At 39.2% G+C, this 10017-nt stretch overlaps 1 pseudogene across 1 annotated transcript; it reads right to left on the reverse strand.

The window, feature by feature from the left end:
* Positions 1-3426: 3426 nt before the first annotated feature.
* LOC308251667 (ferritin light chain-like) lies at positions 3427-4415 on the reverse strand (annotated as a pseudogene). The gene is made up of 2 exons: positions 4018-4415; positions 3427-3521 (listed from the first exon to the last, which is right to left on the reverse strand). The product of its transcript is annotated as a ferritin light chain-like (transcript).
* Between the last annotated feature and the right edge of the window lie 5602 nt (positions 4416-10017).

Here is a 10017-nt window from a genome sequence, read left to right on the forward strand (position 1 = left end):
TTAAATTAATGTGTACCCATGCTCTTCTCCTGTTAACTCTGAGATTAATTTTCTGACCCTATGAGGTCAGAAAATGTTTCAGCTACCCCTCTAGTTATATTCTCTCATATTGTTCTGTTTCCTTATTTTTGGCATATTTAATGCAGTCTTAAATTATTTAATGTATGTGCCTAGTGAGTCTCTCCTCACTAGATTATAAACTCTTTGAAAGTGAGGGTGTTGTCTCTTATGCTCCTCATTCTATCCATAGATGCTGGAATAGTGCCTGGTATATAGTAGGCACTCAATAAATCTTTGATCAATAATTGAATGAATGGCAAGACAGTATCCGAATGAACTCTACCATTCGCTGTTCTGGATTTACCCGTTCAATCAGACTTGAGCACCCAAGCTTCACTGCAAGAACTCTGGAGTGGAGAGAAGGGGAATTTAAAGACTTTGTTATCACTGCAGCAAACCCTTTGACTTTTGCTGTATATACTTATAAATAACATTGCATGATAATATCTTAACCTGTGTTCATAAATGCTAACCATTGTAAGCCCTAAAAATTTAACTCTTGAGTAACAAAATATAAAAATGTTAACATGCACACCAGGGAACTCATTTATGTTTAATAGGGGGGGGGGGGAAAGTTATAGGATTAAAAAACACAACCCAATATAATTAATCATTTCCGCAATAAACAGCTAACTTTTGAGAGCCTTTACCAGATTGGGAAATGACATTTTCCAAAATAGATTACATCTTCTTTATGTATATTTTTATATTCTGACCACCCATGCTACAAAGCAGTTTTATGACTCAACTATATTGAATTTAGGAGAAAATGTTTATTTTGTAATGTAGTTGGGAAATTATTTTTCTTATTGTGTGAAAGCATTTAATTTGCCTGACCTCCCGATAAACAAAGGCAAGGGTTAAATCCCCCAAGAGTACTCTGTCACTGCCCACACACAACAGAGAATACAGCCCAGGCCTGGCTCATTGTATGCTGAAGACATGTCAGATGGATCACAAAATACCAGACTGAGGGAGCCATTCAAATATAGGCCTACTCTCTTTGTGTTCAGAGAATCAGAGAACATCCACAAATTGACAAAGGTCACCTCTGGATTAATGACTGGTAGGTTTAATTTATGCAAATGTATAAAGCTTCATTCTATGTGCTTTACACATTAGACCAATAGTACCCATTTCAGGGAGTTTTTTAAACCCTGAGAAACTAAAACACCTTGGTCTCAAAGAATCAATTATTTTGCTTTGATAACCGTGTTCAGGTTTTCAGACAATGAACTACAAAAGGGTACTGAAAAGGCCCTTATATATTATTTTTATTTACTCTGAAATCTGAGGGTTCAAACACAAGAAAGTATTTTAATTCAATTATTATTTTATCATGTGAAAACTGCCTGTATTATTCTCCATGAAGGTTGCCTGACCAATAGAAGAGAATGTATGATAGTAGTTTTAGTTTCCTAGTTTGCCCCCAGCTAATAACATCTGAACTCCCTTCTTTTTGATTTTGGAATTTTAAAACATAGGTCTTTCTGCACCTACTTCAAACTTATTAAGTCTCATAGAGTACAGAAGTATGAGAAAGAAGAAGAGAAAAAGATGACTCATAATCCCACACACTTAAAGGCAGCTACTATTAATATTTTGGAGTATCTTTTCCCTTAAAATTTTCCCCATTTTTCTCATTTTCAATTCCTGGTGAGGCACCTGCCCGGGTTGTGGGCTTGATCCCAAGTAGGGGACATACAGGAGGCAGCCGATCAATGATTCTCTCATTTCTCCTTCTTTCTCCCTCTCCCTTCTCTGAAATCAATAAAAATAATTTTTAAAAAATATGTTTTTATTGATTTCATAGAGGAAGGGAGAGGGAGAAAGAGAAACATCCACGATGAGAGAGAATCATGGGTTGGATGCATCCTGCAAGTCCCCCATTGGGGATCAAGCCCACAACCTGGGCATGTGCCCTTGACAGGAATCGAATTTGGGACCTTCCAGTTTGCAGCCCAACGCTCTATCCACTGAGCCAAACTGGCTAGGGCAAAATAATTTTTTTTTTTAAAGCAGCACTTTTCAGCTTTGGAATGTGGATAGTAATATATATACTAGAGGCCCAGTGCATGAAATTTGTGCACTCGGTGGGGCAGTCCCTCAGCCCAGCATGCACCCTCTCACAGTCCAGGAGCCTGGGTGATGGCCAACTGATGGCTTAGGCCCACTCCTTGTGGCAGTCAGACATCCTTAGTGTGGCCGTGAAGATGGGAGAGGCTCCAGCCACCACTGCTGTGCTCGCCAGCCATGAGCCCAGCTCAGGGCTTCTGGCTGAGTGGTGCTCCCCCTGTGGGAGCGCACTGACCACCAGGAGGCAGCTCCTGCATTGAGCGTCTGCCCCCTGGTGGTCAGTGCGCATCATAGCTATCAGTCGTTCTGCCGTTCAGTCAATTTGCATATTAGCCTTTTATTATATAGGAGATTTCCCCCCAAAGACTGACAATGTTTATACCTTTCTATTTATTCTCTGTGCATTACATATTTTGATTCTTGCTACTAAATCAGTAAGCATTAAAAACTGCAACTTGCAGTGAGAAATAAGATATTATTGTCCAGTAGAAATTAAGTAGAGGAGGGCACTGGAGAGTCTTCATCTCCTCTGAACCATCAGTGGCAGTGGTCCCAGTTGGACACCAAGTTCACCCAGCTGCTGGGGCAGACATGCATGCAGTGTAGAAAATGTTTTAGTGACATCATTTATAGTGACATCTTGTGTGTATGGCAGGAAACATAATCTGCATATTTCACATGGGAATGGAATTCGCCTTTTTAAAAGAATGTGCATAAGATCTCTTCTTGCATTTCTTTCTTTTCTATTCTCCTTCTCTCTTTTCATTTATTTTATTTTTTAGACACCCCATTCATTTCAATAAAAACAGTATAATAAAGTAGTTAAGAGCCCTATATAATCTGGTATCAGAAAGATTGGATGCAAAATTTAATTCTAACACATGTTAACTGTGTTGCTCTTAAATTTATTTTCTGTAAATAGGGATAAATAGGAAAGATGTGAGGAATAAATTAGCATGCAGGTAAAGCACTCCATGCAGGACCTAGTGAGCAAAACCTGGCTTTTACTATTAATGGCAGTCCTACTATATTTTAAATTACATTCAAGTTGAGGCAGCAGTGACTGATGAATGACAGTGTGTGAACACAATCTTATAAGATGTCCAGTTTCTTTAATTCTTTCCCCCCCCCCTGCAAAAAGCTTTATTGTTTCATTTGGTCCAATGCATGGGAGAGGGCTTCAGGGTGGTTAAAAGAATGGCTAGTAATTTCGGGGAGAGGCTCAGATAAAAGCCAGACACCAGGGGAATGAAGAGGGGCCCCTCAAAGGCCTTTAGGCTCCAAAGGCTCCTAGTCCTGCTTGAGGGTGAGCCTTTTGAAGAGATACTCGCCCAGCCCAGCCTGGGGCCAGCCAGACTGTGGATGTTAGTCAGGTGGTCGCCCATTTTATTTTTTATTTTTTTTAAATATTTTTATTGATATCAGAGAGGAAGGGAGAGGGGGAGAGAGATAGAACATCAATGATGGGAGAGAATCATTAATTGGCTGCCTCCTGCACACCACCCCCTGGGGATTGAGCCCTCAACCCAGGCATGCGCCCTTGACCGAATCGAACCTGGGACCCTTCAGTGTGCAGGTCAATGCTCTCTATCCATTGAGCCAAACCAGCCAGGGAAGTGGTCGGCAAACTGCAGCTCGGGATCCACATGGGGCTCTTTGGCCCCTTGAGTGTGGCTCTTCCACAAAATACCATGGCCTGGGCGAGTCTATTTTGAAGAAGTGGCGTTAGAAGAAGTTTAAGTTTAAAAAATTTGGCTCTCAAAATAAATTTCAATCGTTGTACTGTTGATATTTGGCTCTGTTGACTAATGAGTTTGCCGACCACTGACCAGGGTAGTCGCCTATCTTCTTGATTGGTTTCACCTCCTCACCCCGGAAGTGGTTCTCCAGGAAGTCACAGAGATGCGGGTCTGTGTGGGTAGAACCCAGGGCCTGCAGCTCCAAAAGGGCCTGGTTCAGGTTCCTCTCCAAGGCCAGGGTGGCTTCCATGGGGTCCTGAGTTTTGCCCACTCGTCTTGGGGAGACTTCAGCACGTCCTGGAAGAGAATGCGGCCACCGCTTGTTTTGCAACTTTAAGGGATGCTCAGCACCCTCATGCTTTGCTTCTTCTCTGCCTACTCAGGGAAGAAGTGGCCCACACCCTCCAGAGCCACATCTTCCCTGTCAAAATAGAAGCCCCGAGAGAGGTAGGTGTGGGAGGCCCGCAGAGGCAGGCTGCCCAGGCGGTTGACCGCAGCCTCCACCTCAGTGGAATAATTCTGGTGAATTTGGGAGCTCATGGTGGTTCAGCATTAAGTAGTTAAGGTAGAAAAAAAAAATGGTGTGTTGGCTGGTCCCTGAGGTGGTTCTGAAGGTGGTGACTGGATAAGACGCAGGAGAGTGGTCGGAAGCTGGAAGAAGGGGCGTCCCTGGGTCTGTTCCGTCCAAAGTCCAAACACTGTTGAAGCAAGAGACAGATCCGGGACCGCCAAGAGCATTGCTCAGTTTCTTTAATTCTTGATAACACAACCCATTAATCTCATTTCCTCTTCCTGTCCCAGTGTGGGATGTATGAGGAGGAACAGAAGATTTTGACAATCAGAGGGAGGAACAAAATGGAGGCATTTTTAACTGGGCAGAAGCAAGGGGGACATAGCATCTCACTCTGAATTGAGCAACATTGTTTTTCATGATTCCTGAAGTCCTTAATAGGCTTGGTACTCCGACTTCAAATACCTAATGACGGTGTTTCCAGACCTCCGACTTCAGTTGTCTACCAGAAATGTTGGAGCATAGTGATGTCTCTTTGAAACTCAGCAGTGTGACTTCCAGTTCCTCAATCCTCTGCTCCCTGAAACACCCAAGTCCCGCCCCCCTGTTTCCTAAAGGTGATGTTGATGTCTGCCTTCTCTGTTTAGTGGGATTTGACTCAACCACAGCACATAGTATATCAATTCCTACATTTTCCTTCAGCCTCTCCTTTCAGATTGTCCTCCCTAGAGGTGGACTGTGCCCAGGTTAGGAATACCGAGAGACTTTCCACTTATGAAAAGTAAGAATTAAAGTGCTCAGACCTAATGAGCCATGGTGGCACAGGTGTATTAACAGAACATTTCCGTAACAGTCTTACTTGTCACGTACCTGCTGAGACAGACCTAACATCATTTTCTTGCATGACCTCGAGTAAGTCATGAAACCTATTTAAGCCCCACTTTTAATTACCTACTTAATGTGTACATTACTTATCCACGTTCTTTTGAAGGATCACTGTGAAATACAGAAAAATGAGGAAATTGATTTAATAGAACTCTGTTGCCTCGCTATTATATGCCATGTATTAAGACAGTTTACACAAAGGGATCCCATAAACTCTAAATAACCATAAACATTACCTAGTACTTTTATTATTGTGTGCTTTTTGTGTGTGTGTGATCAATCAGTAAGATGTGGAGAAATAACATCTGTGTGTTGGACTAGAATTTGAGTCTTAAATTCAAGAAAGGGGAGTGTGTGGCTGAGCATAGGAGGAAACACCCACCTATGCCTCTGGTATTATACAGCATGTGGGCTGGCTGTTTTGGGCTCTCATGAGTGTCTTGGTGGATGCAAGGTCGTTGCTTCCCTCTCTGCTGATATAGCCAAAGTTCCTGGTTCCAAGGAGTTGCTGATGATATAAATTCCAGAACACAAAACCCACACCTTTCATAATGTGTTTCAGGTCCATGGCTGGTAATAATTTAAAATGGTTTGAATTCATAGCTAAAGAAGGATCATCCTGCTTTTCATTAAAAGTCACCAAACAGGTGCTGAGCTCTGCAGTCTTTAATGCCTTCCAGCTAAGTCAAATGTAAAAGTAAAGTATTTGAATTCCTCCCAAGTTTTAATAGTCACATTAGTAAGAGAGCTCAAATGAGCACACATTTTATAATCTCTATTTTGCATCATTCGATTTCAATGACAAAATTCTCCTCTCTTGTGGAATACTGAGTTGGGAAAAAAATACAAATTTGTCTTTAATACATATGTGGTTGCACAAAAGTTTTGGGAACATTATGTCTTCTTATTTTTTCTTTCTTTCTTTCTTTTTTTTTTTTTTTTGAGTGCACTGAGATGTTTTGAAAAAAAAAAAAAAAAAAAGGCTGCTCTGCTGGGGAATGTTTGAAGCAGGATAAATTTGTGCCTAGGAGCTGGGAGGTAATTACAAGACATGACTCACTCATCCGGTAGATTCATGGAGGGTTAAACTAAATATTTCAAGCTGTTATTTGCTGTGTTTACTCGTGCTTATATGAGGCTAACAACTTCCACAACTGCTCCCAGGTGTCTTCTGTTTAGCTGTCATTCTCATCTGAATTACTTCATGAGGAATATTTAGAACAGAGAGGCACAGGGATAAGCAAGGGTGACTTGGGCTTCTCGCGGCCTCAGGAGAACACTCAGGTTCTACTGTTCTGCACTGCAGCTGTGGGGCCAAGATGGCTGTGGGCAAAAGTAAAATCTGATTTTTACTTACAATTTCTATAGATTCTTAGGCTCACTAGAAATTTTATAGGAATGAAAAACTTAGTCACTGAAAAATCTCCTTTGATTTGAAGACCAGCTGTATATTGATCTCACTATCAATAAAACTATAAAGCAGATAAAAAGAATAATAACTATCAGGTGGTTACTCTGTGTCAGGCTCTGAGTATTTTTCCTCTCTTCACATTTAACTCTGGCAAAAATCCTATGATATGGAAATTTTATCTCCATTTTGCAGAAAAGGAAACTGAACCCACTGAGTTAAATATTGTGCCCAAGACCACCCAGAGTAAAACATAGTGAATATTTGTCATGATGAATTTTTTAACAATTTATTGCAGTAAAAACACTTAACATGAGATTTACCCTCTTAACAGATTTTTAAGTGAACAATATAGTATTGCGATGTATAGGCACAGTGTTGTATAGCAGGTCTCTAGAACTTATTCATCTTGCATAGCTGAAAAAATTGTAATTTTTTTTAAGTTGATCTTAGAGAGAGGGAGAGAGAAACATCACTGTGGGAGAACATCAATGGGCTGCCTCCTGCATGCTCCCCCACCCCCACCGGGGATTGAGCCCACAGCACAGGCATGTCCCCTGACCTGGAATCGAACTGGTGTCTTTTGGTGCATGGGATGATGTTCAACTGACTGAGCCACACCAACCAGGACAAATAACTGAAATTTTATATCGTCCCTCCAGCACTGGGCAACCACAATTCTATTTTTTGCTTCCATGAGCAACGACTATTTAACTATTTTAGATACCTCATATAAGTGAAGTCATGCAGCTATTGTCCTTTTATGACTGAATTATTTCCCTTAGCATAATGTCCTCAAAGTTCATCCATATTGTTAGCACATATGGAAGATTTTCTTTTTAAAAGCTGAAAATCTTTTACTGTATGTATGTACTACATTTTCTTTATTCATTCATCTGTCAATGGACAGTTAGGTCTCTCCCTTATCTTGGCTGTTGTATATAATGCTGCAATGAACAAGAGAATGCAAATATCTCTTCATGATAATTTTTTTCAGGAAAGCATCTAAACATAATCTTGTAGACTAAAGACTGTGTGGTTCAGACATTATTTACTACAGTATGAGATATTATATTTGATGTTTCATTCTTTCCTCAACTCAGCTACTTACTACTTTGTTTTCTCATTCATATTGTAGAAATACTAAGTGAAGAATAGTCACACAGAAAAATACATATTAAATTAGAATATGGGGAAGATAAATAAAAACACTATGCCAAGGAAAAAAAAGAAAAATGTAAATTATTCTGTTAAAGAAGAGTAAATGTTTTTTTAAAATAAATGATTTTGGATATCAGATTATTATGTAATTTTGATAAGAAATAAAACATCTGACACAGGCAAACAGGCAAAAGAATAAACAATGGTTTTTCAGTGTCATATTGAAGGATCGTCTAGCAGGCTTAAACATGAGTTACATAATTTTCTAAAGATATGTACCTTTTCTGACCTACTATTTACTGTTAATCAACCCACTGAGTTAAGTATTGTGCAGATGCTAGATTGCAGAGAACTAATGGCATTGCAAAGATTCTTTGTTCAATAGCATTGCAAATGAATTTTGTCTGGTAGAGATGTGAATAATTTTTGTCTAGTAGAGATGTGAATGAGAAAAGATAACTCAAAAGTTACATTTTATTGCCCTATATGACAATAACGAGTTTTATATATAATTTAGCAATCCTATTTCATCATTCTTCATCTTAGAACCTATGAACATTCTCTCCAATAATTATTTGAACCCACTTTACCATTCTGCTGGTTCCCTCATTAATGACTTAAATAAACCTTTGGCATATGCTCACTTTATATTTGTATGAGTCATATTTTTAATTTTTGTAAATTATACTTAGTGATTCCAGTGTCTGCATTAAGAAAAATAATATAAAGGTTTTATTTAAGATATCTACATTTACAATGTACCAAACATGACATGTGTAGCAACTTTTTAAAGCCATAATGAAGAATTTTGAATGTCAACTTAAAAAATGTGTGAGGACATAGTTTTAAAAAATTATTTCAGAGGTTATTTGAGAAAAAAAGTGTCCAAGGTGATTATTTCACTATTCTTTTCCCTCTCCAACTTTCAACACCTTTCCCCCTTCTTGCTACTCATGCTCAGTTTTGACCTTGCTTATATACTATTTCACTAAGTAAAGTAGCATCAGAAGGAATTTTTAAAAAAATAAATTTTTATTGATTTCAGAGAGGAAGGGAGAGGGAGAGAGAGAAACATCAATGATGAGAGAGAATCATTGACTGGCCTGCCTCCTGCACGCCCCCGCCTGGAGATCGAGCCCAAAACCCAGGCATGTGCCCTTGACTGGAATCGAACCTGGAACCCTTCAGTCTGCAGGCTGACACTCTATCCACTGAGCCAAACCAGCTAGGGCCATCAGAAGGAATTTTGACTGTATCTATTTACCCACCATCAGCAATCCTTGCTTGCATACCCTGCCTACCAGATCCTCCAATGCCACTGTTATGCTCTGGCCAGGTTAGTCTGTTGTTGTTATTATGTTCACATAAATGATAGTAGGCTTCATAGCCTATAATTTAAAAAATATAGGGTAGGTTAAATATTTGTCTATTATACCTTTTTCAATACCTGGAATTCTCATTATGTAATAATCCTCACTTATTAATAAGCTAGTTAACATTTTTAGACATGACAAATAAAAGGTCATGTATTGGAAGATCCACGAGATTATGCATGTGTTTGTGTTTGTACATATGAAAAAGTCACTGTGCTAGGGAGAGAACAAATGATAGCAAATAATATTTATTCATTTCTAAAGACATAGAAACAATCTTTTATTTCAGATTTCCATCTTTTTATGAAGTGTTGCCCTAGCTGGTTTGGCTCAGTGGATAGAGCATCTGCCTGCAGACTGAAGGGTCCTGAGTTCGATTCCAGTCAAGGGCACATGCCCAGGTTGTGTGCTCGATCCCCTGTAGGGGGCATGCAGGAGACAGCTGATCAATGATTCTTTCTCATCATTGAGGTTTCTATCTGTCTCTCTCTTTCCCTTCCTCTCTGAAGTCAATAAAAATATATTTAAAAAATGAAGTGTTTATATTGGAATAATAAAGGGAAAATAAAAGGCAAAATTGGCATAAATAAATTTTACTATCACCCCTTGTGCCCCAACTCTTAAGTTCACCAGACTGTGAAATTTCCAGGAAAGGTATATTGTCTTATTACTCTTGGTGTCTGTCTACTTTCAGTGTCTAACACATAGTTGTTGTCCAGAAAATATTTGCTAAATGAATAAATTAATTTATCTAACTTGCTTTTTATACAGTTTTATAAAGTGAGATAATTTATATATTTTTAT

The sequence above is a fragment of the Plecotus auritus genome (genome assembly GCF_963455305.1).
Source record: "Plecotus auritus genome assembly, chromosome: 6".
In the NCBI taxonomy this organism is placed as follows: domain Eukaryota; kingdom Metazoa; phylum Chordata; class Mammalia; order Chiroptera; family Vespertilionidae; genus Plecotus; species Plecotus auritus.